This window comes from Ambystoma mexicanum, chromosome 3p (assembly GCF_040938575.1).
Source record: "Ambystoma mexicanum isolate Mex_15411 chromosome 3p, UKY_AmexF1_1, whole genome shotgun sequence".
NCBI classification, from domain to species: Eukaryota; Metazoa; Chordata; class Amphibia; order Caudata; family Ambystomatidae; genus Ambystoma; species Ambystoma mexicanum.
In genome coordinates, this window is record NC_090925.1 from 1,097,728,876 (window position 1) to 1,097,756,383 (window position 27,508).

General features: G+C 44.6%; 1 long non-coding RNA gene across 1 annotated transcript in view; it reads left to right on the top strand.

The window, feature by feature from the left end:
* LOC138581264 (uncharacterized) overlaps positions 1 to 21,962 on the top strand; it is a 31,622-nt gene extending 9,660 nt beyond the window's left edge. Inside the window, exon 2 of the long non-coding RNA XR_011304487.1 lies at positions 21,766 to 21,962. This is a non-coding gene — a long non-coding RNA (uncharacterized lncRNA). The remainder of the gene's footprint in view (positions 1 to 21,765) is intronic.
* The last annotated feature ends 5,546 nt before the right edge of the window (positions 21,963 to 27,508 follow it).

Below are 27,508 nucleotides of genomic sequence, written 5' to 3' on the forward strand. Positions count from 1 at the left end.
CAGTAGGCCCAGTGTGCCTTACATACTTAGCAATTCAAGCAGAGAACTCTTATTGCAGATATAAGATCTGTATTCAATGTTATTGTCCCAAAATTGTCTCTTATTTTACGCAAAGCATCCAGGAATCCTCATTGGTGACATTTGTCCTCTTCTCCATTCTAATAGGGACATTTCTAAAGAGTACAATACTAAATCATTGTTATACATATTCTAGATTCTGATAATACGCTTAGCTGAGTAAGACAAATGTTACATTTTTATTATGTCTACAATATATATTCGAAGTGATCATTAGAAATGAATGGTGCAACATTTTTAAAGGTCCAGTTTACGATTTTAGTACAATTAAATAGCCTCTTTTGCTGAGAATACACACCATTTGGTCTCTCAAAAGGTCATTTCATCTTGGAAAAGGTTGCACGCATATTGAAATCAATGATCTGTTGCTTCTGTGAGCACCAAACCAATGTGTAACGGTGCCTGCTGGTCTCTGATTGGTTGGTAATACTTCTGAAAACCTGCATTTGTCCCAATATGTGCATAACTAATCATTACCAAATGTAGATAAAATGAACACAGTGGAGACCATGCAGACTGGTCCTCTTGAACCGGATATGGTTTGTCAGAACCTATGTATCCCGCAGAGTATACCTACATGCCCTCACCTCCCCGTGTATGGACAATACACCTTCATAGTGATGGCAACATTCAGGCAGGACATTCACCATGCAATGTGTCCAAGCCACAGCCCCATAGCCACTGGCGTAACAGGGGCCCCCGCAGCCCCCGCGGTGCGGGGAGGCCCGCGGTGTGGGGGGCCCCACCAGCACATGGCTGGGAGGGGGCCCCAGTAAAAAAAAAAAAAAAAAAAAAAAAAAAAAAAATTTCTAAAAAAAAAAAAAGTTTCTTTTGAAATTCACTCTGCATTCATAAAGAACATTTCTGTAGCAGAAATAATTTCTTTATGAAGGCAGAGTGACTACAAAAAGAAACTTTCTTTTTGAAGTCTGAGGGCCCCCGTACCCCATGACATGGAAGACCCTAGGCTGGAGGCCTCCATGTCATTGGGGGGGGGGACCCTATGCCTTCAAAAAGAAATTGTTTGTTTTTGAAGCCACTCAGCCATCATAAAGAAATTATTTTGATTATGATTCGATCCTTAACTGAAATAATTTCTTAATGAAGTTATAGTGACTTAAAAAAGAAACAATGGGGCTCATTCTGACCATGCCGGTCCGGAAACAACGGTGCTGGTAAGCTTACAGGCACTGTTGTTTCCGGACCGGCATATTACAGGTCTGCCTGGTGGGGCTGCCGTGCCCGACAGGTCTGACCCTGCCAGGCACAGCAGCCACGGTAGGCAGACCTGTCATGGAAGCACCGGCACCGTTAACAATGGTGCAGGTGCTTCTGTGTCCCCATTCCCGTGGAGTCTGGGGTTTAACGAAATTACCGGCACCTGATTTCCCAGCCGCCGGACTTGAAATATGAAATAGCACGGTGGCACCGGGAAGTCAGGCCATAGTAATTTTTTATGGGTCTGGCGGCAACCCGCCGGTAGCACCGGCACGGTTACCACTGGACCCGTAATGAGCCCCAATTTCTTTTTTAAGTAATAGGGCCCCCCCCTCAACTCCATGAGGTGTGCGTGTATGAGTCTATGGTGAAAGGGTGCACACTCAAATGTATAGCGGGCTGCCTGTATGTGTATGGTGAAAGGGTGCACACTTAAATGTATGGGTGGCTGTGGGGGTGTGCCTGCATGGTGAAAGGGTGCACACATAAATGTATAGGTGGCTACCTGTGTGAGTGTATGGTGAAAGGGTGCACACTTAAATGTGTGGATGACTGGGTGTGTATAAGGTGAATGGTGTGTGTGCTTGTGTACAGGGGCACAAGAAAACCTTCATTTCGGGGGGGCTAACCCTTCAAATGTTGGGAGAGGCGCTAACTTCACATGCGGTGGGGAGGGGCGCATCCAAATTATTTACGCATTTTAATGAGACTATTCTAGTGCAGATTCAATGTTACAAGCAGTTAACTCTCTCCTATAAGTCTCCTGTTCCCTCTCTACCCTTCCAATCACTCCCCTGGCATGCAAGTACTAAACCCACATCACGATTTCAATCGCCTAAACAATGTGGAATTTGAATGCAGGTACTAACAGTGAAATGCTTTACGTTGGTAATTGCTGGGTTCTTGTTAACAGCAAAAACCAGGTGCCGTTTAAAATCTGTGTCCTGTTCGGTCTGGCAACTGCTCTAAAGGTTAGCCAAGTTGAGTCAATATAGGCCAAAATGTCGGGGGGGTAGTGCTGAAGCCCAGTCAACTCAATGGTGTTGCGCTACTACTTGTGTTTAATGCCTTGCTTACTCCTAGCCCTATTCTTCCTCGTCCCAGTACTTATATACGAGGCAGTACGTGTGTTTGAGGCACTCTGCCTCATACAAAAGTACTGGGAAGAGGTAGAGGTACATGGAGGTAATGCCTGATTTAGCTACCTGTAATCTTCATCACTCCTAGTCCCACTGTTCCTCATCCCAGTACTTACCTATGAGGCAAGGAGCCTCATACGAAAGCTCTGGGACAAGGAAGAGGGACGCAGAGGTAATTCTGGGCCAAGGAGCTAATTGTGGAGGTTGGGGTGGTGGGTGGGAGGGAGAGTGGATGTGTGGGGGGACAGGATTGTGTGATAAATCATAATGGTTGTCCATGTCCAGGCTAAGCAGGCATGATATGTGGTATTAGTGGCTAGAGAGGCATTTTGATTTAGCCAGTCTAGTCATTCCTCAGTTTGGTATGACTTTCTTTTAACTGGACATTTCTGATAAAGTAGTCCTGCTAACTTTAATTACCTGGCTAGATTGGCATTTGGGTGCTGCCAGTCTAGCCATTTCTTACTGCGGCATTGTATATTTTTCTGGGCATCTGTGATAAAATGATATGATGTGATTCAAGTCATTTATAATGCGCCTGTACACAAGTGTACACAAGGGAGGGATGATAGAGGGAGGACAAGACAAACAATCTCACTAGGCCTTGTGTCATTGTGAGAACGAGAAGTGCAAGGGAAAAGGGAGCAGGGAAGTGCAAGTGAGAGGGGAGGGGAAAACAGGGCAGCAATGCTCTCAGTAAGTGCAGCCAGGGCAGAGCAGCTATTGGTTGTGCAGGGAGAACAATGGACTGCAGGGTTACAGTTACAGCCCCTAAGTGCATGGTAGGCCCAGAGGCAGTGCAAGGGTGACCAATCAAGAAAGAGCCTGGACTCAGAGAGACTCTGAGGGTAGCCAAGCAGCCAGTCAGTACAGCAGACATGTAGGTCAGGTAGGTCAGCAGGGGGGGAGAGAGAGCGAAAGCAGCAGAGAAGAGGAAAGCTTTTATCTGCTTCCGAAACTTCAGGTTGTCCGCCTCAAGTTTGAAAGGGGCAGGGAGGCCATTCCAGTTGGAGGCACCAGCAGAGGAGAGAGGTCTACCCCCACTCTCTGCCTGGAGAAATGTCTAAGCCTTAGAGAGTTGGAGGTAGCTGAGTGAAGGGTTAGAGAAAGAAGGTATTTTGGAAGAGAGCATTGGATTTAGTGTTGGCACTGGCCCCAGAAAGCCTTGTGGGCAATGCAAAGGTTCTTGAACCTGATCCTTGCAGCCAGTGGAGAGATTTCAGGGCTGGAGAAATACAATCCCAGGGCTTGAGGCCAAGGCTAAGTCTTGCAGTCCTATTCTGGATTATTTGCAGATGAAGGAGACTAGAGGAAGACAGATTGAGAAAGTGGCTGTTGCAGTAGTCCAGTTTAGAGACAGTGAGCTTCTGGTGGAGAGTGAGAAAGAGAAGAGTCCCTTTGAGTAGGAGCAGCTGGTAGTGGGACTTCTTGGTGATGTCCGAGATGTTAGGAGAGAAAGAGAGTGTGGCGTTGAAGATGACACCAAGGTTTTTTGCCTCGCAGGAAGGCAAAGGAAGAGGGCCCAACGTGGTCTGCTATAGTGAGAGAGGAAACACAGTGGCAAGGGTCCCAATGAGAAGGATCTCTGTCTTACTGGCATTAAGGCAGAGATTGTTGGAGGCGCACCAATCCTGAATCGTAGATAGACACTCAGGAATGAGCAAGAGAGGAGAGGAGGATGAGGGGAGCCTGACGGAAAGCTGAGTCATCCGCACAACACTGAAAGTTAGAGGATAAGGTAGAGATCAGGGAGGCCAAAGTGGCCAAGTAGAGGTTGAAAAACCAGCGTGAGAGGATAGAGCCCTGGGGAATGCCACAGGTAGAGAGAGGTGGCGGAGAGAATGGGACCACGATCGACCTGGGAGCGGAGTGGCGGTCCAAGTGGAAGTAGGTCAGTCACTCTAGGGTCTGATCTGTGATGCCCAGGTTCTCACAGAGTCGATTGCGATTGATCAGGATGGTGATGTTGACCCTGTCGAAAGCAGAGGAAAGATGAAGGATGAGAATAGAAGGAATGCTGGAATCAAGGTTAGAGAGCAGCACAGGTGTTAAGGAGAGCAGTTTCCATGCCTCTGGCAGCTCTGAAGCCAGACTGATGGTCATGGAGACAACCAACAGATTCAGTGTGGAGAGTAAGCTGGGAGATGGCAAGCTTTTCCAAGAGTTTGCTCAGGAAAGGTGGAGATTGAGCGATAGTTTTCCAGCAGGTAGGATCAGCAGACTGCTTCTTGAGGAGTGAGTGCACAAGGGAGTGCTCAAAGGGAGAGGGGAACATTGCAGTGGCGAAAGAGTGATTACAGAAATCGGCCAAGGCTGGAGCGAGGGTGTCAATATGGGCTTTGATGGTTCTGGAGGAGCAGCGGAGCACCTGTTTGGACGACACTTTCATAGATTGGACTTGTCTAGAAACCTCGTCAGGTGTTGTCAGAGAGAAAGAGGAAAAAGGAGGAGGAGAGAAGAGATGACCAAAATGGGCCGAGAGAGGAAGAGGACATAGAGGACAGGATGTCCTGAGATTTAGCAGAGAAATGAGAGGCCAGAGCTGTACAGAGGACATGTGAGGGAACAGAAGAGGTATAGACCACAACAGGATTGACCAGTTCCTTGCAGATTTTAAAGAGTTTGGCCGTGTTGTTCGAGGCCATGGAGACACATGCTTTATTGTGTGCTCTCTTCTTGATGAGTGTTATTGCTTTGACTGGCATTTTGCTGAAAACAGTCTAGGTATGTCTAAATGTGGCCTGGCATTCTGTACTATAATGTCATTACGTGTTTACACTGGTCTACATTGTGCAGCCAGTTGGAAGCATTAATGTTCCTGTGCACTGTTGGTGACTTGCATGTATTGGATTGTGTTACCCTACAAAACAATTGCAAACACTCTGGCTTTATAGCCAATTTATCTCAGAAAGTGTGCTGTATATTGCATTAAAACACATATTTATATCTTTTACCTAGTGCAGTGTGCGGCATACCCCTTCAGCAGCACGTTCACGCGTATTGTGCAAGCGTGACAGTCTAGGCCGGCCCAGAGTGTGGCGCAACCCGTGATTTGTTGCCGAGTTGGGGGGCCCCCTCAGCATGGCTCGCAGGGGGGCCCCCACATTTTGTGTTACGCCACTGCCCATAGCCACCCGGTGGATGCATCTGTCACTGCTCCTTCTATGCTATCCTTACCGGTAAAAACACAATTGCCCCCTGCCTCTTCCTTCAAGATTATATTGCTGTCAGCAATGGCAGCGTAACTTCAACACACAGTAAGAAAGTGATGTGTTAAGGGTACTGAGGAGGGGAGGCCGGGGTGCAATGGGTCTGCAGAAACCCCCATCACTCCCCACATGGAGCCCTGATTACTGTTCATAGTGGCCCTCTTCTTGCACATCTCCCTGATGGTTATTGAATCAGGCACCTGCACATTTTAAATTCATTTAAATTGAATAACACGTTATTGGCATGACTTACAGTTGGCCAAATAGTTTTTTTTCCTAATTTAGATGGCCTTGATTAGAATTTCATGTTATGCGTTTGCTTCCAAAGTTATGACAAATGAAGGAACATCCTATGTCAGACATTGCCCCCCACCCCAGCGGTATTGTATTGTAGTCCTCAGTCAGTCACAGTCAAATGATGTAGTCCTACCTTTATTTTTTTTTAATCTGTTCACACTTCATAGACAGCCCTGGCTCCTCCTCTCAGTCCCTCCTTTCCAAAGGTCAGAGAGGCTCCTTACCTCTCATTCCACACCCCAAACAACTATTGAAGCACTGCAGACCCCCGTCCCCTACTCAGCACATCCATCCCTTGCATCCCAGGGTACATTAGGGGAAAGGGGGCAGGGGAAGCTTACTGATGGTGTTTCAACGATGCACAGACAAATGCAGAGATAGACATAAATACAGTAAGTTAGAGAGAGAGTGATAGAGAGACAGACATATATTGGCATATCATTTAAAGGAAAGTATGCTGTTTGTAGGTAGGATATTTCAATCTATGCATATCAAATAGGGTACTCAGTGTCCTTTCTATCCAAAATGCAGTCCAAGCCCTGCGTTAAGTTTACATTCTCTCCAGTGACGACTGAGCCCCCAGAAAGTATTACTTCAGCTGATTGGGGTTTCTAATATTGGGGGTCATATGCTAGGCCCATACACATTAGTAAGAACCAATTGTATGCCACCCAACTGAATCCCTGCTCAAACCCACCTGTCTTCCAAGTAGGGTTTACGAGCTTAGACCATATAATTGACATTTCCATGTATTTTGACTGCCTCTTCATTTTTATTGTTTTGTTTTTTAATGAGAAAGTCCATTTGAATGAGACAGTCCCTTAGCAGCAAGGTCGGGACATATTCCTGGGATTTCTGGCCGTGTGTGATATCTTTTCTCTTACATAATAATTTTTGTTTTGTTGGGTGTCAGTGGTTTCGCCCCCCCTTAGCACACTGTCTAAGCTCTTTCATCTACATCAAAGCTACATTCAAAACTCTAGAGGATATCTTTATGGATCAAAGAGATGCAACATTTTGATGTTGCAAGTTAGTTAGTCAAATGCAAAGGCCGAACTGTGGAAGGGAAGGGTGTAGGCAAGAAAAAGAAACATCACAAGAAAATGCAAGATGGCATTGCTGGTTCCTATGCAGATCATAGACCAGGAATACATTGGGGGAAATAAAACACTTATTCCAAACAGCAGCAGTGTCTCCCACACTACTACTTTGATGTTAGTTAATTGTAAAGCAAATTTCTTCAGTGATGTCATTCTGTACTGTGAGATACCTGAGAATGTTCTCACATCGACTGCCCTTGGATCCTCTATGCAGGTGGCCAGGGAAAGGCCATTGCTTTTGGATCTTGTCCCTGAGGGTGGACAAGCAAGGGAGGGTCCTTGGGGATGTAAGGGGGGGGTGCCCTTAGGTAAGACACAGTATTCCACATCCTCCTTTCAGGAGGGAACCCCTGTCCCAGAAGTAGTTATGGAATATTATTCACCATGTTCCTGTATCTCTGAGAGGGGCAGGGGATATTATCATCCCAGATCGGTTAGAAAGAGGAAGAGAAGGATTGGGGGTGAGGGACCTTGGGACAAAACACAGTATCCCCCTTATATACCTGACAACCAATCTAACCCTCCCCTGACCTTTATGGGTCATTATAGAGTAGATCCTCTGTCTTCCCCTCTTGGAGTACCTAACAGTACTGAGACGAGGAAGAAACAACTGAGAGTTATGAACATTACACACTTTCCCCACTCTAGTACTGAGATGAGGAAGAAGCAACTCGTAGTAGACACCACTTACTCTCACCACTTTGGCACTGGGACGAAGAAGATTTATAAAGATCAGGCATGTCCTTATAATCAAAGACAGGCAACCTTAATTAATGGAATACACCTGTAGTCCAATGAAGGACCACAGTTGTATAAGAGGTGGACTGCAGATGCAAAGGGAGGTAGCAGTGGAAGAAGCCCCAGCCGAGAAAGCTGCTGGAGAGGAAGCAGCCAGGCAAGGAGCCATGCAGGAGTGTGAGAAGTCAAGATGCCCAGCAATATCCCAGGAGTCCTGCTTGTGGGACTCTGCAGGACGAAGCATCCTCGGAAGGGAAGATGGGCAACAGGCACTATCGTGGGTCAGAGGCACAACTAAGCACGAGAACCGACGAGTGATGAATGAGGCACCCGGCGAAAGGCTTCCCCGCTCGGGGAGAAGTCGCCAAGAAGGGCTGCCAAGTCCGGTGAGTGTCGGGGATAATGGAGCTACCCGGAAGCTCAAAGAGACCATCAATGGAGTAGCAGTCCATGGAAGTAAGCAAAGATGCATTCATTGAATTCGGAACTTAATGAAACATGCAAAGTTGCACTTATTGAATACGGATCCTAATGAAACTAGCAAGGTTTTGGCCACAGACAGACTTTTCAATTGAACTAACTGACACAGACTTTCCTTACTTGCTAGGCCTTACATCATCCTGACATTTCCTGTCATAAAACCTTTTGCTATATGTTGAATCTGTTGCATGTGTCTCCTTCCACGATGCCAACCTCACAGCACCCAGACTGCTGTAGAACGGAAATGTTTAATGAAAAAGCAGAACCTAGAGCAAATGCCAGCACATCCAACCCACCATCAGCATGCCCTTCCTGGAATTAATTCATGCATGGGATGTAAACGTGGTTGACAGCACCCAGCTCTAATACCCTTGCCTAGTGAACTGGAATTATTTAGGTCATTACAGTTCTAAATCAAATCTTACAGAAGCCAAAAACTCACAACGTTGAAGTTTGATAGCAAAAAGTAATTGAGAAGGAATTTTAACTTTTTACAGGGCAATCCATTGTTTCTCTCAGTTAACCCTCTGATACTCTCATGTCAATTCATTGATGCCCAAAAAAGATGGGATTATGTGATTAGAAATATTTGGGAATAAGGAGAGACAAATTCATTTTCGGTTCCATGGTTCCCAACCTTTCCTTGAAAGTTTCTTTGGTTTCCACCAGAATATTGTTGGCCACAACCCAATCAATTAGTCTTCGATAAATGGGTTTGCCAAAATGCTTAGATGTAGTATCTTAAAGGGAAATAAGATGCTGTGACTGAGGAATTCGACCATCCACACAGGGAGAGTGCATTCACCTGGGCTTTTTGATTTTTGATTTATTTAAAAGAACGAACGATGGGAGATCAACCTCTGGAAAATATGTGGGGCCATTCTCGCACATATTTTCCACGCTCACCACACAGCAGAAAAGTAGTCATATACTCTGGGAGGACACAGCTTAAAGCGCCATTCTCCCCTGTCATGTGTAGCTGATATCTGACATTGGTGGCTACATCAAAAGCCTCTGGCTGTGGGCAGCCTGATTAGCATTTCAAGGCTCCATGGATTAGCATCTCCATTGTTACACCTTGCTGTTGGCAAAGAATACTGAAGAATGTTAATTAGCAGGCCTCAAGGAGGCCTCGGTGCAAGAAGTGACAATGGAGACCAGATACCAATACCTTTTTGTAATGCATTGTGTCGATTTGGTACTTACACCCCTCCTTGGTATTAAAGGGCAGTGAATGTTTGTCTGGCACCACGCCTTTCAGAGTAGGGAAGTATATGAATTGTAGGAGATGAAAGTCTGCCTGCAACCTCCTACTTCAAAGATGGCTCATGTTGTGCCCAAGCACCCCATAGGGCTCAGTTAATTAGGGGGACAGTTTGATGTAAAGCAAACAGGAAGATGCGTGGGACTTAGAAGTATATGTTGTCATCCTTCCACTGTCTGTTGCCAAGTGCTCTGATTCTGACCAGAAGGACCACTGAAGATTGTTGGTGGGGACCCATGACTGGTTCATTAAGGTGGGCTTAGCCTGCACCAAACACTGGGATCTGTTTGACTTTAAAAGAGGGCTGGGCCCCTCACTGATCAGATCATCTGAAGACTTCACAAGGAGTAAGAAGAAGGAGTCATTTGCACCCGAACTGAAGGTACAGTCTACCTTACATCTTCCAACAGTGAAGGAAGGCTAGGAGTTCCAAGATGGAAGCAAGATCCCTCCCCTAAACATCTCCCAGGGAACATAGGGAGATACCAGACTCAGAGGACCCGTCCAACAGCTCCAGAAACGGGACCCAGCCAGCACACAGCGTGCCCTATGTTCTGACAGCAAGCTTCCTAGGTGGGAAGTGTCGGAGAGTCTCTGGACAAAGGACAAGGCTGTTGCCTGCGAACACCCTCCTGAGCTTTGGGCCGTCCCCCTTGAAAGGACACAAGCCCTGCGAAGAAGCTATGTGGAATGCCACTTAAGCATCATCCAGCATCCCTCTTTTTAAGGACAATTTCGCGATAGTCGAGTCCTCGAACTGCATCCAGCTGCACTGCTGACTGTTGTCACGCCGTAGTCACCAGAGCCGGCCGAGACGCCTCGATCGCATTCCAGATCCACCAGCCAGCACAGGGACAATGATTCTTGGCCCTGAGCTGCCGCGCCGGACAGCCTGCAGACATCCGTCCAGCCTCACTTGCCGAACTGCCTTCCGCCTTCTACCCGTTGCTGTCTTCCGGCACCAACTCTGTCTCACGGGCTGCAAAGTGCCCTGGAACCACCTTGACGCTGTCAAGCACCAAGAACTTCTTCAGCACCAGGTACATTGTGGTTCTGCCCCCCGGTCCTTCTCCGAAGGCCCCTGGAGACAGTTACGACCCTTTGCCCCTTTGGTGTTGAAACCAAATAATCTTGAACTACAAGACTGGTTACTTTACCAACTACCCTCCTGTCAGTATCCAGAGTGCATCCCTTTCCTTTGTGAAACTGTCTGTACTCTGTGTTCCTTTACAGTGTGGGTTGTAATTTTAGTGTGCTAGAACTGTCTGTTGTAGTAATAATAAAGTAGATATTGTTATACAACCTTGACTGGACAGTCCCTTTTATCATTGGGTAATAATCATGTTTCGCTGTGTTGCAAGTAACCAACGATCCACGACCTTGCGGAGATAACCCAGCCTTTCCGTCCACACTACCAAAATTGGACAAGGAGGTCTTATAATGTACTTGTATTCCAATCTGTTCGGATCCCTTCTGGTGTACAGGAGGTGTGGGGTTGATTGATGGTTTAGAAACCGATATTCATTCCTGGACCACTGGTGCCCCGGAAGTTGATTAGGCACAGTGAGTTTAGAAAATTCCAATCAACCTTCTAAAACAAGCTGTGCCAATGCCAATAGTTGTGCTGTTTACTGCATTTTACAGTTATAGGTTCGATAAGGGGCACAGGTGTGCAAGAGAATGAGAAGGAAGGAGAATAGAGCAAGGAGGAACCGATTGGGAGAGTGTGCAATCGATGATGAGCAAGAGGAAATATGGGTTAGAAAGAATGAGAATGATAGGGTAAGAAAGAAAAGAGTGGGAGAGGAAGGACGAGAGAGGGTACAGAGTGGGGGTGAGGTGAATGGGGAAGGTGGGTGGGGTTAGAGGGTGTGTGGATTGGGTGGGTGGTGGTAGATAGGGTAGGGTGTGTAAGGGTAGAGAGAGCCGGGTAAGGTGAGCAGGGGTAGGGAGCAGGGCCAGGGTGGGTGGGTTATTGTAGGTGGGTGGGGCTACGGTATGTGGCTGTGGGTAGAGGAAGATACACAATTATATTATATGCAGTGCATATGGGATGATGTGTTGTCGTCCTCCCAAGTTAGAATGCTAATGCAGTCCATACCGTTAAATGATCATAGCTGTGGGTGAGCGTTATTCAGTGCAGTGATACAGGAGAGAAACATGAGGGTTTTATTCATCCCCTGCCACAATGATGCAGTCAAATCACAAGGGACTAATGCCAGGGAATGTTTCTTCCCTGAGTGTCTCAAAGATACGGGATGACATCTCTAGCTGGGAGTGGCCTATATTCCGAGCATTGATACAGTGAGACATGCTGCAGTAACGTTTCTGGTGTTTTTTTTTTCCAGCTTCCAAGACCAAACAGTGAGCTGTAACAGTGGAACCAGGAACTAATTGCGGGTATTTATTCCATGCAGTGACAGGGTAATATACAAGGATTGTAATCTCTGCAGTTTTTTTTTTCCATAATAGTATCTCTTTGCACCTCTCTACCCACACTCCATGCTGTGACACTGCACACCTCCCACTTTCCCTAACCTCCCACCCCCCAACTAATATGTGAAGCCAGTGTGCTTCAATTTCTGATTGAAGGAGGTTAGCACATAGATGTGACCAGCAGAGGATTCAAAGGGACGTTTACGGCTCACCAGCAAAGGGTATTACACTGAAGGAATAAAGAAGGTTTTCCACTAACAGCAAACATAATAACCCCAGAATCTCTCGAGCCTGCAGTCATTGGAGGCGCTAAATTGGATGAAATAATGGAGGGCACAAATATACCTCAAACAAAACACCCACCGATACAAAGATGCAATCTACACACTTAAACATACTGAATACATACACAAGCAACATGGAGGCATCAAATACTTTAAATCGCTAAGAACAAACAAACAAAATAAGCCTTACATGCAAAGATCCCAACTATAACATACCGTCTGATTTACAACACGTTTTCAAAAGGGATTGCGCCATTGCAAAACGCTTTGGTAAATCAGGCCCATAGTGTTTTGGTATATTTAGCACATACAACTCAATTTAGTTGTACGTTTTTGAGGTCGTGTACTGCACCAGTGCACCATTCCTACATAATGTACCAACATTCACAGAATACACTCTCAGTATATTGTGCAACAAACAGCAAGCACCCATAAAGCACCATACAAACGCACAACGGCCACTGAATTACAATTACAGAGTATGCTTAGACACACTGCACACAACATACTGTACACAAGACGAGAATACAAGCACAAAGTGCCACACACATTAAACACTAACAGCATACGGATACACCCATATTTTATTGTACACCCGAGGCGTGTATACACAATGTGCTGTACATTTACTTAGGCCACGCAAACACAACAATCTGCCACAAACAGAATAGCGCGCCAGCGATATGCGTTTGCTTAATTGTTAATATCGGCTGCTACCTAGAGCACAAGCTTCGGGGTACTTTGCAGGGGGAAGGGTCACAGCTCACCCGTTTGCTCTCTGTAGTGCCCTCTTTTTGTACTGCAGCCCATTGATTTCTAACTAGGTTTGGTGTCTATCACACTCCCATAAATGCATACAAACATCACATCTATAAATCCTAGCATACAAATCCGCTGTTGTCTACTATGACAAGACTTATTGGTGGCATCACACACAACATGAGGGCCACATGGTAAGTGCATTACAGGATTGCCTTGCATGTTATGGGTAGTTGCTGGGACATAAAACCCGAGGGAGACTTCTATCAACCCCTAGAATTGCAGCAAATTCATTGGCAGCAATATTTTGCTAAAAAATAATTGTTTCGACTGTGCAACTTTAGCCTTACATTGAACAAAACAAATTGCGGATGCCATTATTACTCTCCTTCCAATGTGTTCAGTCAAGCAGTATTTTCCCCGATAGCCACCGCCATCAATAACCTTAAACTGTTATCTTGCAAGTTCCTGGCCGCGCAGTTGGTCAGCCAAACGCTGAATCATTTTTAGCGTGCTCCCATGAGGAATTATGACCAATCGCGTTACTCATTTCACACCCTCGGTTACAAATTGAATTAACAAAAATAGGATCGACACTTCCGCAAGGGAGCGGAAAACTGAGCTCTGCATGCATATTTGACCATAACTTAAGGAAATTAAAAGCACAACATGGACTGATACTAACAGCAGAAATGTGATTCATTCCTCACCTCAGAAAGCCGAAATTAGGCTGTTCAAAACGCTTCACCACACACTTATCTCAAATGTACAATAATGGCCACTAGCTTGGGCTTCGGGCCGCCTTTGTCATGATTTCAATTTTGTTACGCACATGGGGGAAACAAAAAGCATATACTGTGTGTAGCCATAGGACATCGTTACAGCAGGCTCACGTGACCACAAGACATGTACAAGCGCAGCCATGCATTAGCCACAGTCTGAAATTATATAGCCGTGACTTTCAGATCCGAATACGTGCTTTGGAAGTCGAGCCACGGTTAAACACATACCAGCATACTCTATAAATACACTTCTGCTTTCAACAGGAACTAAACACATTGGGCAGCGTTCAACACCTGTCCGCATCTGAAAAACTGGTGAATTAAAGTAATGCAATGTCATTGGGCCTATTTACGAGGTTGGAGGTGTTACCGGCATGGATACCCCCAAATTCGGCTCTGGCTCCGGCGAAAGGGGAAACACCGGGCCATTCCGACCTCGGCGGACCCAGTAATTCCTCTTGAGCGGGAGCCAGAGCCGGTACGTCCGTATTCCCATTTGAGCCCCCATAGGGCTCAATGGGAATGAGGAGGATGGTAGCAGCAGTACGGTTGCTACCATCAAGTTCTGCTCACAGGCACCATCTGCATGCCTGGTCTGACCAGGCGTGCAGAGCAGCACCCGCTAGCAGAACTCATAATCTGGCGGCATGGTAACAACGGAACCGGTAGCACTACCGGCGCCGTTGTTGCCTTACCGCCACATTCGTAATGAGGCCTATTGTCTTCTAGTATGGCAGAACCAATCGAGCTTTGTTTTGAGAAAACGAAATGGAAAAAAAAACATAAGTTTCCATGCAAAGCCTTTTGCATCTTGCAATACCTCATGTTTACCTGTCTTTTCATCCACCCAGCATCTAATTGACAGCCTCCTCCTCTGCTACCAGTAGGCTATGGTGGTTGTGTGCCCAGGCTCTTACAGAAACCAATTTGATAAGCCTGTCTCCAGTGTCATGTGACTTGGGAGAGCCACACTGAATTGAATGGAAACTATAAAATGAAACTCAGCCATGGCTCCAAACAGAAACAGAAAACTAATCCCTGCATCCGCAGTCCCTGGGAAATGAAACTCAACTAACCGGACAGGACTATGAAAACAATGACCTTGCACAGAGGGCAAGTCTATTGCTTTATGCTGAACCTTACTATTTGTAAGAGTTCCCAATTAATGTTGTACATCTTTTTCAGTGATGTGCATGATTTGTGGCAATGCATCTTTCCTGGCATGGAAATCGGAAAGTTTTCTTCTTCAGAAGTACATCCTCGTGCGCAGCAGGGCAGAGTGAGTGGATGCACGATGTAACAAAATAAACATCTTTACCTCGATTCCAATGCTGAAAGACAAAGGCTGCCCTGGGTAAACAAACAGAGACTGTAGACTGAATCACATCATACTGACATCACTACCTTCACAGCAAATCAGCTGCTGCTTACATAAGAATCACTAGACCAACCCCTACAATCAGTATATGAATATTTTCAGAGACACATTAGACCAAAATGTAACTATTACAGTAACTTGTTTATTTTCAATACAAAATACATTAAAATGTGTAGTGTCACTTCAAAGCTGTAGTAAATATTTGTAAAGCATATATGAAGTCAAATAACATTTTCTTAACATATGCGGCTTCCATTTTGGAAGTGAAAGTGGCTGACAAATTTAGCACATAACACAAATGCAGTTAAAGAGTGCCAAAGGGGTGTGGTTTTAAGTGGAGATGGGTGGGGATGAGTGTACATCATATCCATTTGATTTAGCAATGGGCGTTAAGTGGGTGGGACACATAGCCAAACAACACATATCCATCCTTAAATGACATCTGCATTGTAAAGCATTAGAGACTCTCATTCAAAGCCCCTATTTGAAGCTCTTATGTTAAAGCTCTTATTTTAATGACAGCGCCACCTAATACCCAAAGCAAAAGATGGGCAATCATTTGCGTAATGCCAGGACACAGCTCTAAAGCTGAGAGTTCAAATTGCATTGAATAGTTTTGTGAGGAGTGAATCCCAAAACTATTACAATATTTTCAGAGACCCATTAGTAAGGAATTTTTCATAGGAATCTTTTTGGCTGATTTTATGTTCAGTGCCTTAATGAGATCTTTCAGTGAGAATTCATATTCACTATAGTAACTGTCATGGCCGGGAATCCGGGCGAGAATGTTGACTCATTGTGACTCATTCTGCAATGTGTCACTAGTCTTCATGTTCATTTAATAAAGGTGTGCCTGCCAGTTCTCCAGGGTTTCAGACCATTGGTTATAAGGTTGAGGATGTCCTGCTGCTAGGCAGTCAGTATATGTTACTACTCTGCTGAACCATCACCTCGTTTCTCTGGACGACGACAGACTGTGCCTTGATCCTTTTCGATTTGCATGTCCATTCCTACCCCAGCCTCCTATCCTTGCTCTGCCTTCTATTTTACTCCTACATCATTGACTCCCAAATCTTCCTCTGTAGTGCGGCGGATAAGGTGTAATTAGCAGATCATTTCAGGAGTTTCTGCTTGCCAGGAATGAACCAATAGATGGGCAACCAATCGAACATTTACTTTTCCATCTTGACCACACTCCCTTCAGGCACAGGTCCAGCTATTTGAAGAACACGCTATTTTCATCTGAAGATTTTTGGGAAGAATCTCCCTTTTCTTGCCCCTTTACATCAGACTAGTCATCACTTGGACATAGCTTTTTTATCAGACCACAGGAAGGTTTTGTTCCCTACTATAATTATGAAGAGTTTTACGCAAACTACGCTGGAACCCAATATAGGACAGCCCCATGCAGTCTTCTGAGGTTCTATTGTGCCACAACCTTGCTCTCCACAGCTGAGAGGTATTAGGCAATGCATGCAGTGCCTGCCTGTATGCCTTATCACCCGGTCCTGTGAGTTCTTCCTAAATGAGGACACTGCCAGGGTGTGCTACCTCCAACCACTTACTGGGAAATGTACGGGCAAAATGGGCCAGCTACTACCTGGGCATTTGCTGGTGACAATGGCACTGATTTGGCGGCTTTAGAAGGTCCATGGATTCCCTGCTGCTTTGCACGGCTTGCTCTACGATGAAGTTATGCGGCACTTTGGCTCTTGGAGTAACTAGTGCTTGCATCATCACGAAAACTGGAGGCGACTGTGGTGGCAGTCTGATCAACTGTGGAATCAGTAGTGGTGGGGAGCTCATTTACTGCTAAATCTCTTAGTACCACAGGTGAATGTGTTGTGTTTTTGCATGCATTTCCCCGCTAGACCAATGCCTTTCTCTTTCTCAACTGAATTCACTGCCACAGCCCTCCATCATACAGAAAACCTCACACTTATCACCCTTAACAGACCTTCCTGGTGGCAAGTCAAAGTACTGACACATCCAAGAGGGCTGAGTCAAGGAGAAGCAGTCTTTGCTCCATGGCACCTCTGTGCCCACATTGGGATCGTCTGCAATAGCAGACACAGGGTGACGCTCCTCCACCATCACTTCCTGCAACTCGCCCGCTCAGATAGGTCCACATTCTGCTGTGGCACCACCACGTCCATGACTTCCCCTGAGCAACCTCCCCAACATGATGCTCTTCCTCAAGGATCTTCCCTCCTCTTCACTCTCACCCTGCTGGGTGAAGACCACTTATTTACAATGGCCCCCAAAGAGTCATGAACTGTCTCACTGTACTGCTCCAGGATACCTGCAGCATGTGCACCCTGCTTCACAGAAAGAACATGTCCATTTCTTCTTCCTGCACCACCTGCATGCCCTGCAGCTTCACCACACATACACTCCTATGTATTGGCCTCTACCAGACACCCTGCATCAGTGGATGCATCCAATGGGGGCACATACCCCCCTCCCTCATGCAGGCCACCTCTGATGGTCCTGTTCCTTTTCCCACTCCTCCTTACCTTGAGGCCACCCCCCATTGCCTCAGCCTCCCCCATTGACTCAGAAGAGGCGCAGTGATGCTTCATGTTATTTATTCCAGTGCCAACAAATAGCACAAGGTTTCCAAACACCTAGTCAATCATAGGTGAATCCTTTGCCATCTGTAAGGTAAAAGCCAGCTTGCCCTTCTATCTGCCCAGCTCCTTCCCATGCCAATGAGGCAAGAATGCCACTCTCCACCTAAGAGAACTAGAAATTGAAAAGTAGACAACCAGAGAACTGCGCTGAAGGTGCAAGATGCAACACAAAACAAAGCTACAGTACTCTTGAAATAGGTACAACAAGAAAGGCAAACCAGCTCAACAAATAGATTGAGAGGCAATGACAGATCAAACATGCAGCAAAAAACTGGGAAAGAGATAACAACTTTTACTTCTTTTTTGGGAGGAAACAATGGAGACAGGGACGTTTTTTGTGTGCTTTTTAAGTGCTGTTAGGGGAAACAAAATGGAAATAGGAGAAGAGGAGAGGACAGAGGTTTCTTTTGTCTCTGTACCAGTTTGAAACGAACAAAACACTGAACAGCACTAAGCAGGCAAAGGGGAGCAAAATAGGCAACATAAACTAGGCAAGCAGCACTATAAAAAACAAAAACTAAGTCCAAAAACTATTTCTAAAACTAACACCCTGCAATTGTGGGCCTAACCTATATATTACCTTCCCTCACAGACCTAGCAAAAACCAAAAAGGAACAGGAAGTGACCCGTGCCTTTTATTGAGCTTTGACCTTACTGAATGAGATTGGAGGTCTGTGAATGCATGATCAAACTTGACGAATGATCCTGCGAGGGCTTTGTTTGGCTGGACAAACCTGATAAATAAGTTCGGGATGCGACCCAAGATCTAAGTCTCATTATTGGAGCATGAATCAATGCTAGAGACCCAGAAACTTGCCACGACTCAGGGATTAGTAACACCAGAAAAACCTAATACATACTGGCAAGATAAAACAAATCATGACACAATATTTGGGGGGGAGGCTTGAGTCACATTGCATGAATGTTATGCAACCGTATACAAAGGAAAGAGATGATTTTACACCCCAGGTATGACAGGGGCAGCAGAAAGTGACAATTCTATCCCGGGACTCCTTGCAAGTAATTAGCTCAAATATTGTGTGGCTCACTGCGAGGTGGGGTGATAAGAATTGGCACATTTTTGTGGCACCTTATAGTCATGCAGGAAACCTGGGCTGTTGAGCCAATATTAAAGGTAGGATATGCCACCCACTTTCTTCCAGTTACGCCATTGCTCAAAAGGCAGCCAAAAAAAATGAAGACGGCTAATATTGAGTTCTGTTAATTTAACAGTCAGGGTATACCAGATTAATACCATTCTAAGCATACGCACTATAGCAGGACAATGAGCGGGGGCTGAAGCCATGTATGTGTTTAGCATGCATAAAACTGCTGCTCACAGGGAGGAGTGTGTGTGCTCTTCCTCTTGATTGTTTGGATTGTGTGTTGAACAAACCGGAGATGGGGCAATGGCCCAAATGTGATGGAAAAAAAGTCATCTATACAAATTTGAACAGGTGCAGAGGGTGCCCGTGCAGAGGGACATCACAGGAATACACAAGGAGGACGGCCTTTGATGAATCCTGCACTGTCCCAGGATCCAGCCCGAAAAGCTGAGATGAGAGACTTAATATTGGAAGGTGTCCTCCATGTATTCAATGTCTGGATGCCTGCTGGTAGCGCAGGGTAGCAACATTATAGCCTACTCTCTGGCTTTGGTTGGTTACCGGTACACAGTCTTGGATATGGGAAGAGAAGCAAGAAAACAAAGAAATATGGGGAAGAAATGGCCCGGGCAGGCCTCAAATGGCAATTAAATGAAACGACTGTGGAGCATTTTGGGCTTTAGGAAAGTAAGGTTCCAAGAAGTTTGTAATGTCATGAGTCTCAGCATTAGCACGACTGACGGTAGATCAGACTTGAGGGATAAAGGTGCTTGGGGTGATAAACCATATGTGAGTGCGCTTGATCATTAGCTTCAGTTTTAGGTCAAGCTGTGTCACCAGTACAAAGAGGTATTACCCTGAACCACTTATTTTGTCTACAGATTAATTGGTTGTGCTGGTAATTCGTGCTATGCCTATATCAGTTGAAGTGTGCAGTGCTCCTTAGTTGACTGTTGTACCCTACATTAATCTTAAGAGTCATCACTTTGTATTGTATTGGATTTATTATCTTGCTTCAGCCGACACGTGCTTCGTGGAAAATAAATACACATTGCGTGATTGTTTACAAAAATTGTAAAAATAACATAAAATCAGATACCAAATCCATCATTAGGAAGCAAGATGATGGGTCGTCATAGGAGAGAAGAGCAAATAAAAACACAAGACCATCCAATATTAATTGCATTCAAATTGGCAAAGTTAATGTAGAAACTAACATAAATGGGGTTGAGAAGTGTGTGAAGTACTCTAAAACCCGTGCGAGGTTAATCTATATCTGTTGTGCTTTTGCAGGTGCCGCTCACACCTTTGAATTCTTAAATCGCAAACATTCTACTACTTGGGTTCTTGCATTTCTGAATTGGGGGTGCCACCCATTATGTCGTCCCCTTGTGAAACCTCTGTTTAAGTCCCCATATGTCCATGCAAAAGACGACGAAGATTAAATAGCAGTGGCACTCACCAAAGGTCTTCTTGTGGTGTTCCCTGCAAAGTGATGTGGCCCAAAACTATAAACTCGTTTTGCTCTTAACTGGTCTCATCATTATATGTGTAACCAAATGCCAATAGAAGTTAGTTATAGCGCAGCAAAAAAGGTTTGCGTATGTTGTTAATCTCCACCACCAAAATGTATATATTGCTCAAAGGTACCATTGTATTGCTATTGGTGTATCCTAAACCATTAGATTTACTATCATGGGTCCTTATTCCCAGTCAAGACACTGTCAATAGGTGTGCCCTGAACCACCAGATATCCTATCAAAGGTCCATTAGTTATATATAATCCCAGTCAAAAAGAGGTACTAAACATCATCCTTACCTTGTGAGCGGTTTTCTTTCAGTATTGGGATCTATCCCAGGGCTCCCGCGATTGCGATATGTGCTTGGTGCCATTTTGTTTGTTGTTCTACGTGTTCCGTACATGTGTGACGTCACGTGTGTCATGCGCATGAAGTCACAGCTCGACCTCCCGGTATTATTTATGCGTTCCCTATTTCATTCTGCATGTTTGTTAGTTAAATGTGTACATGGGTGTGCCTAGTAATTAGTGATACTCAAAGCATAAAGAAACTGGATGACTGATGATTCTGTTGCTTGATTGGGACCACACATTGGACGTGTGTTGGTTACGTTTGTTATTATAAAGAAAATATCATCTACCATCTTGTCTGTACTCCAGACATCATCTCTAATAACAGTGTCCATATTATACAGCATAAGTCACATTATTTCTCAAATCAATATTCACATATTTCACAGCATAAGTCAAATCCTGAGCCAGCCTGCTATATTCTCTTATTCGTTATCTGCTAGATAGTAGGCCTTCGCAATATTTCGAGTCATTGTTAATCATAAATCAAATGGATTGTTGTTCATAGTCAGAATAAAACCTGCAGCAAAGGAAGCGTTTCGGACAGTGCTACTGGATAACCTGCCGGACAGCAGAAAGGGAGAAAGGATAGTCCGAGATACACAGATGCGATTTTGATCTGATTTGATTTTGGCATTTATATGGCAAAGATGGGCAAAGAGAGATAACCAAATCAGCTCAGTCTTCAATATTCTTTAGGAAGGAAGCAAATTACCCAAATAAAATCCGGTTTACTGCTTTTCTAAAGACTGTGAGTGATTTGATCTGACAAATATGCAGGGGAGCAAAACCTGGTCTGTTTCTGCCAAACTAGGCACGTTGTCGAATTGTCTGTCTGGTTCCCTGTTCGTCAGAAGACAAAGGGACTTTCTGCCAACCATGGTCCCAAACATGAGGAACATTTCTTTATGCCTTAAAGGATCCATTGGGGAGGGTCTGTTGGACTTTGTGTCAAGAGGAGCTGCTTAGTACTTTCTGTTTTTCTCCCTTGTAGGTGACCCGCCACCCTGACTTCTTCCGGATGAAGGATTCTTCGGGGCCGCTGCACACCGTGCAGTCTTATGTTCTGCCGTTCTCTACAAAGAATCAGCTTCCATTTCTGCCGACACATAAAATGTTGTTCTGCAGCATCCTCTCTTGATTTTGCGATTCCTTGTGTGCCTTCTCCAATAAAGTAGAAAAAGCATCACATGTCATGGTTTGTTTGTTCTACTGAGGAATCCCAGGCTACATTCGAGAGTAAACTTTAACTTTCACCCATTCTTTGTAAAATGTGAATACACATGCTAAGATAACATCCAGTACTTCATGGCACAACCAGCCTCTTTACTCCAGGGCTGATTGGTTGTCCAGCCAAATGAGCCCTTTTCACATATCCATTGTCACAAGGGGCCTACTCTTGGGGGCAAAAACATTGCTGACATATTTGCTCAGTTGCTGATGACAATATAAGCCGACCATGATCCTGGAAATAAAATTAACCTGCTGTGAAAATTCAAAAAGGTCAGGGGTGTGGCTAGGTCTGAAAAAGACCCGGGGCTAAGCTGATGTCGGAACTGTCGGGACTGGGGGCTAGCTAGCCTTTTGATTGTAGCTCCTGAGATTCTATCCGGGGCTACAACCAAAAGACATGGGGCTATAGCCCCCTTAACTCCCCCCCTAGCAACGCCTCTGATAAAGGTGCTGTGAGGTTACTTATTGAAGGGGGCCATTCTATGCAGGGCTGCAGATATGATATTCCACTAGAAGTATTGTATACCTTACTTTTCTGAAGTTAGGAGTAACCGGGTTTTATAGGTCTTAAAACATAGGTATCATTGTCAACTGGGTATTTTTCTATAAGATAAATACATTTTCACTTTCAAAGATACAGTTATTTTTGTTTTAATACCTACTTTCTTTTTGCCCGGTTATGACTATAAATGATTTTTTTTAAATCTCACAACTCTCTCTAGAGCAGATTAGTAGACTTTGTGGTTGTTGTTGCTGTGCATCATGCATTGCTGATGCCTCAAGTCTGAACACATGGACAGAGCAGTGCAATCGGCCTCAGGGGAAAGCGACCTTCTTCTCAATCACTGGACTATATTTGCAGAATTGCAGAGAGTTAAAGAGACAGGTGCATGGCTTACATGGAGGGCTGTCTTTAAGTGCATCAATACAGGTTTTCAGAGAGTAATTCATTCACCACAGCCTGATGTTTAGAAGCTCCAGGGCCAATCCCAGAACCTCATCATTGACAGTACATGTGTTTACAGGCTTGTTACTGTAAAGGTCATGCAGGCATGCATTGCAAGGCTTAGGGTAACTGGTATTGTCACATGCATTGAACACAGGCACACAGTTCCCCATGCCTACTGGATAAACCTGCACCTAAATCTCTAATGTATTTCTTCAAATTCTGATACACCATTTTAAATATTCTCATAAAGTCATGTTGGACCGCGTTAAAAAAATATAACTCTCGCCTATAAGCAAAATGTGACTATACCACAGCCATGGGTTGAGGTAAGAAAGGAATTCTCACGCTGTTAAAAACAATTCTGTGCACAGTCTGGTGCACACCGATGTCAGTGCACGTTCCAAAAGCAACTGGTTTGTACAAACATAGCCATTGATTAGAGGAGATTCAAGGCAGTGGCTTTTGCTAATAGGAGAAAGCCTAGGAAGGAGTGTTGTGGATATGCCATTCTGGTAAACTTACTCTACACCAATAACCTGGTTGTCTCTTATTCTCAGCATGTGTTCCAGATTCACAAGCCAAGACATGTCCCCAGACAGATTTCCTAACAAGGAGACAAGGAAACATGTTGCTGAGAATCACTTACAGAGAATGGGCCTGATTTACAAACAGGTGTTTTCATTGAGGACGTCCGATATGAAAATGCTTTGTAAATCAGGCCCAAATGGGCCTCATTATAAGTTGGTGGTATGTCGGCGACAAATCCGATGATGTAAAACCAAACTGTATTATCGTTGAAACCACTTGGTCCGGCGGCATTCCTGCCAAATTACAAGTGGTGGTAGGTGATGTTAGTCCCTGTTAATTGGATTCCGTAGGACTCCCTGGGAGATTTTGGTGGTATTCCCACCGGCGGCAATTCCGCCGGCCTTAAGATCATCAAATTGACAAATTTTGGGTGGTAAGGTGGCAGAATTACCTCCAACTTCTTGCTGGAGGTTTTTCCTTCACCTTACCCCCAAACTCATATTTGGGCAGTGCGGTAATGGTATTACTACCACTCATAATGAGGCCCATTCTCTACCAACACACAGAGGTTCAATAACCCTGAAAGGTCATTTATCATTTAGCCATGAATGTGCATAGATCCGAGAAAAAGCAAACAAAATGAAATGCAAAAGCCATCAACGTGAAATAAACATCAAGAAAAAGAACATTTGCTGGTCAAATTGTTACATATTGTAACAGAGGTCGTGAAAAACACTACAGGGGACACAGGCCCGTCACAACACAAATAGGTCATACAAAAGGAGTAGGGAGAAGAGTCCAGGCAATGCCACGCCGACAAGGCGTTCCAGATTCTAAAAACAGAAGTCAGCGAAGGCAGCCCATAGTTCAGATATTTGTCCTCACATTGAAATCTTTCCCACACAATCTTTTTATATCTTGCAAGTCTTCCACCTAGTCACGCAAACATGACATTTTGTGTAAATTCCACACTTTTAGAATTTGTTTTGTAGCTGTCCCCCGCAAAGCCGGAGCTGCAATCCGCTACTCCACACCTCAACCCCACCTGCAAAATCACCCCTACCAACCCACAAGGCAATTGAAACACAAGCACCGCTCCACCATACCCAAGACCTCTCTATCCTCAGGCGACAGATCCACAGTTTATGAAATAGGGTAGCTCCTTCAAATGAGAAGTGTGATTTCTACAATACCTACTGAAGAATCAGTCTCAACTATAAGTCATGTTTTCCCAGAGTCCCGTCACCCAAATCCTTAACCACTGATCGTAACACAAGATCACACCAAAGGAAACTGTTGAGGCCTAATTATTTCATATTCAGCTCCAAACTATCTTTGGATTTGCAGGGGGCGGGCAGCCTTATCATACTTTGTGCCTTTGTCTACTTGGGCACATCTTGTGACAGGCAAACACCTTAAGCACTCAGGAGGGAAAAGTTATGATAATCGGCCTTCAATTCTATGTTCTATCATCGGTATTACCCAAATTGTTGGAACACAATTGTTCGAATTACCTAATTGACCGAAAGTCGAGGGTCCGAATTGACCTTTGCACAATTGACCGCATATATGTATATATATTGGTTTGGTAATATATATATATATATATGTATATATATATCTTTATATATATAATGGAGGGTTGCAGGGGGGATTCCCCCCGCATATATGTAACAATTGACCTTCACAATTCGGTCAATTGTGTAAAGGTCAATTGTAATTCGAACAATTGTAGTTCCAACAATTCGTATACAACCCTATCATCGCCAGTAATTTCAACGCCAGGCATTTAAACGTGTATATAATTACAAAAATATTCATCGCATTTTTAAAAAAAATGTTTGGGGGGTGTTGTTTACCGTCCCCAAGTATCCCCTCCCCCCACGTATTTTTACCTATTCCCTACCCCAACCCATTTTATGCCCTTTCCCACCCCCCCTAAAAATGTCGTTTACCCATTTTGTAATTCTTTACACGTTTAAATGCAAGGCGTTGAAATGACAGGCGATGAAAGTACGTCGTGCCATGTCTTCTTGTTATTCACAGTTTTTTTGTTATGTTTACATGGGGCCAGGAAATAACAGGATTAGCACCGGTTTTAAAAAAACATTCCATTCGGGTGATTTAACCCGACCACAGGGTGAAAGCATGCTGCTCATCTTCTAATTCTAGTTGCAGCAGGCCACACACACCTAAGTTCATGTACCTGGTCAGAATGCATCATGCAGTCTGACACAAAAGATCTTGAATGTGTTTGTATTACTTTACCAACCCCTATGCCTCCCCATCCTCTAAATCCTGATTTCTCTCACATCTCGAACTGGAAACCCTGGTGGGAACACACTGTGCCAACCCTCGGACAAGCCTTGCCACACTGAGATCACCACATTGCTAATTGGCGCATTATGAAAGATGTGTAACATAACATAAAATAACCTAACAATACATCCTTGAATCACTTGATGTAAGCATGTTCACAGCAGACCTGCACCTGCCTGAAGAGAGATATTTCTGCCCCCAGGAGCAAAGGCTACGATTTTCAAGTGTAAGAGCTTGGTAACCTGACTTGACAAAGAGACTTCCCCATGCTTTTATCGGGTCTTATATGCTCCCAACAACTACATCCCAAATCTTTCAAATGTGAACTTCATTAACAGTGGAATATTTATATATTTATTTATTTTTACATTTGTTGCAGCATGCTGAACCCTAATCCACCAAGACTATCCTTCTGGTTCAGGAGAGAATCATATACATTTAATCCAGAAAAGGTTCTGTTTCCTTATTTGAGCCTACATCGGGATCTCCCAATTTACGCCAAACAAAAGGTGTCAGACTCGACATAGGGTGAAAGCATGTTGATAATCTTCTAGTTTCAGCAGGCCAAACACACCTAATTTCATGTCCCTGGCCAGAATGCACCATGAAATCTGAAACACAAGATCTTTAATGAGTTTGTATAGAGATTATAGCTCTTTCACTTGTAATCTCATTGTTAGCCTATGGAGCAGGTAGTAAAGTTTAGGCAGTATACTCATGCTAAAAGTGTTAACTTCACACCAGATTGAGGGATTCAGTTTCTCCCATCTCAGGAAGTCCCTCTTCAGTATTCAATGAGAGCAACTTTCTCGGAACGGGCACAATCAGGATGCCTAAATGTTTTGCTCACACTATAGCTCATTTGACTCCCCTACTTTCAAGGTGTGAAGGAAAGCAGGAGAGAGTGGCATACATTTTGATTTACCCCAATTTATTTTGTGTCCTGATAATTTTTCAAATTAATATATAAGTACCTGGTGAGGGTCAATGAGCTTGTAACAAGGAAGCTCATTGGCCCTCTCCGGGTCATTACCAGCCCAAAGGAGACGTTGTCGGCCAGCCGCGTCCACGTCCTAGGGCCAGCATGGAAAGGGAGAAGGGACTACATTTAGTCCCTTCTCCCAGTTTCCTGGTGGCCATCTTTTTTGTTTACTTTTCTCAATGGCTGCCATGGAAAGGGAGAAGGGACTACGTACAGTTGAAGGCATCATGCAACTTTAAAAAGTAACTATTAGTACACCGGTCTAAGGGGCCGGGGTACTAATAGCAATAAGCCCCTCACCGCATCAGGTAATGCACTGGGGCCTTGAATAACTATGCGGTCCGGGGAATTACCTGGCACAGTGATGCCCCCGCTGCTCGGGGCTCATTGCTTAAATAGTGCCAGTCCTGTGGTTTCTGAATAATTCATAAATACAAACATATCGTCTGCATATAAAAACAAAAATTTATTCGTTTTACTATAGTGCTCTTCATGCCAGAGTCCTGCCTCTAAGCACTGGACAGGGTATTGAACCAGTGCTTTACTAATGCCTTGCCCCTGAGCTATGGTCCTACCCAAAATGCTATATGCCTCTGAGCCTTCGAGAAAAGGCACTATGTAATCAATATCTAAATTGAAAGAGATTAGGGTAGAGGAGCAGCCCTGCCAGGTTCCCTTTTTTCAAAGTCAAATGTTACCAAGACAACATCATTTGTTAAGACTCTT